A 3,112-nucleotide genomic window follows, 5' to 3' on the forward strand; every position below is an offset into this window, starting at 1 on the left:
ATGGGAATAGAAAGTGAGACTTTCAAGGTTTTTAAAATTTCCCATTTGTTTTGGTTTCTACTTTCCATGGCTTTTGAGAAGCTGGAAAACAAGTTTGTCTTTCCTGACTAGGATTCTTGTTTTTTTCTTGTTTTTTTTTTGTTTTTTTTTTTTTCCTCATTTGGCAAATATTCATCTACCTCCAATCTGTTGAGAGGAAAAGCCAACATGGCTTTCTTATGAACTGCCTTTGTTGTCAAAGGCATGTATGATTTCTACAGTTCTGGTTAGTTAACTTTAGCTCCCCTCTGTGGCTGGATGACTGATGCTTCTAACATCAGCATGATAAATAGGAGGCACAAATAAAATGTAGCTTTAAAAAAAGAAAAAAGATTTGGTGATTTAAAAAGAAAAACAAAGCCACAAATACCACCACCACCACCACCACCACACCACACCACACACACACACACACACACACACACACACACACACCATCTCAAATCTGGTGGCTGATCTCTGGATTAAATTACTTGACAGTGTCTCTCATTTTAAAGAATGTCAGTATTTCAATGCATTTCAAGTTTTCTTTTTTTACTTAGGCAAATAACATAGTTTAACCAAGTTCTTGGACCTTAATTGTAAGACAAAGCAGATCATAAAAAATAAGGCATACTTGTCATGAATTAAAGTTTTGTTTGCTTCTTTTTGGCACATTTGATCATACTGTCTTTCTAAAAATAACACATATGGTCAAATATAGCCCCCCCCCCTTCAGCACAAACAGGGTCTACCAACTAGTAAAATAAAAACAAGAGACTCTAACATAATATACTGAGACACAGAACCTTGGTAAAGTACCGAGCACCTGGGTGGGGAAAGGTGAAACAGGAGACTGGGGAGGGTAAGGCTAAGAGAGTCAATGGGGAGGGTAAAATGAGATGCTTAAAAAAAAAAAATGAGCATCTTTACAGTCACTCAGTGTTTTTGATGATCATTTCTTAAGTCTTAAAAGATCTGCATGTGGATTTCTTTTTAAACCCACTGACCATAAATCAATGGATTCAAAATCCTAGTAAGATTGTGTTTAACTGTTATAGTGTAAAGACAATTGCACAATGATGTGCTTCTTGATCCGGTAGGATTCCAAGCAGAATCTGAAGTCTGTAAGTAAGAAAGGCTTCACTTTAGGTAACTCTGAGCCTAAAGAAAACCTTATGAAAGAACTGGCATCTCAAAGAAAGGACACTTTGCCTAAGTTTGCTGTGTTTTTGTGGCTTGCACTACTTACTGCTGGCTACTATGAAACACTGATCTAGGAGTACTCCAACAACCTGTAGTACAAGGTTTAACTTTAAGAAGCTATAGTAGTAAACAAGAGACAAAATCAAAGCAATTCTCTTTCCTAATTAGTAACAGCACAGAGAATGCAATCTTTTCCATATCACAGTTTAAAGTACAATGAACAAAACAGCTCAACAAACCTTAAGACAAAAAAGTGCAGGTTATTAATGTTTACATGCAGTTGATAAGCATTCCAAATGTCACATTATGCACTGTAAAAGCTCAACTTCACTATATGGAAATAATAAAAATGCACCTTGGGGGAAGGGGGAAAGCAATTTAATAATTTCCAGTGATTTTTTTTTAAGTAAATAAACTCCTAACTATTGTCCGGTCACCTCATATTTAACATTGTATGAATATTAAAAGCAAACAATGGAAAAACGCACAGTACAATGAAAATATCTTGTTATTCAACACATACAGTAGATCTCAAAAACAAAGACAACATACTCAACCAGGCAGCTTAAAAATACCAAATCAAAAATCCAAAGAACCAGCAGAAAAAAAAAAGAAATCCTTCAAAAAGACAATTGTTTTGCCTTCCTAGGCCAATGCTTTACAATGTGAGAAGCACTGATACCATCCCACTCCTACAGAGGGTTTTCTTCTACATACAGCAGTTAGGTCTAGATGGCCAGATTTGCCAAGAAACAATTACATACCCAGAACTCTCTGTCAGACAAGATCCGATATCCTCTTTTTTTTTTTTTTCTTTTTTTACCAAAATACTTTCTACAGAAGTCCAAACCAAAATGTACTGTTTAAGGCATCTTTTTTTTTTATAACATTTTCTCTTCACTCAAAGATGATAGTCATGCAGCAGTTTAATGATAAAAATATATTAATATTTTACTATACAGCAGCAAGAAGTTAGTTGTCAATTAAAAGCACACAAACATCTTTAAATGAAAACCTGTAAAAGACTATCGTTACAAACAATTTCAGTGGAGGACACCAGCTTGGTAAAGTGCTCTCCTAAGCTTGCATTTTCATACCCTACACTTTGAATATGAGTTATAATAGAAGATACTTTTGATAGAAGGCTTGTACACTTGGGGAACACAAATACACTTAGCATATAATGTAGCCAGTAATAACTAGCACCACAGCTACATGGAAATCCTTTACATACACCAACTTGGCTTTCACTTTTAAAATGAAACTCAGAATCCATGGCTCAGTAGGATAACTATAATTGTGTTGCTCTGCTTTTTAACAGGTCTACATAAGTTAATAGCACTGGCAAAAATCAAAGGATAGCTTTAGACCTCTTACAAGTTTAGGAGACAGTGCTAGTGACCACAAATAGACTCACTACCTGATATCCAAGTACAGGTTCACTGGAAATTGCTGCACGTTAGTTAAGTTTTTAAAATATTTCTACACATAATAAAAAATATATATTATGAACAATACAAGTACATCTCATATACACAATAATAACAAAACGCCTACTCAGTCAAAGCAAACAGATGCAGAAAAATATTATGGGAAATTTCCTTTTTCTTTCTTTTTCCTTTTACTATTTGAATAACTTGCGTTCCAACCATAAAAATCACAACTTAGCAAATTTCATTTAAATGCCTTTTTTAATAATTTCTTCATGTTCACAGAAGTTTCACTGACCATTTTTATATGTTTAAGGTCCAGATGCAATGCATATTGTATAAAAGAGAGCACTTATTGTTTACCTTGCATGAATTAAACCTACGTACCTTTAACTCTACAAACTTCTGCATAACATTTAGACAAAAGCTCAGACACACAGCATGCCTAGCCCTCATAT

The sequence above is a fragment of the Nannospalax galili genome, unplaced genomic scaffold (assembly GCF_000622305.1).
Source record: "Nannospalax galili isolate Female #2095 unplaced genomic scaffold, S.galili_v1.0 scaffold760, whole genome shotgun sequence".
In the NCBI taxonomy this organism is placed as follows: domain Eukaryota; kingdom Metazoa; phylum Chordata; class Mammalia; order Rodentia; family Spalacidae; genus Nannospalax; species Nannospalax galili.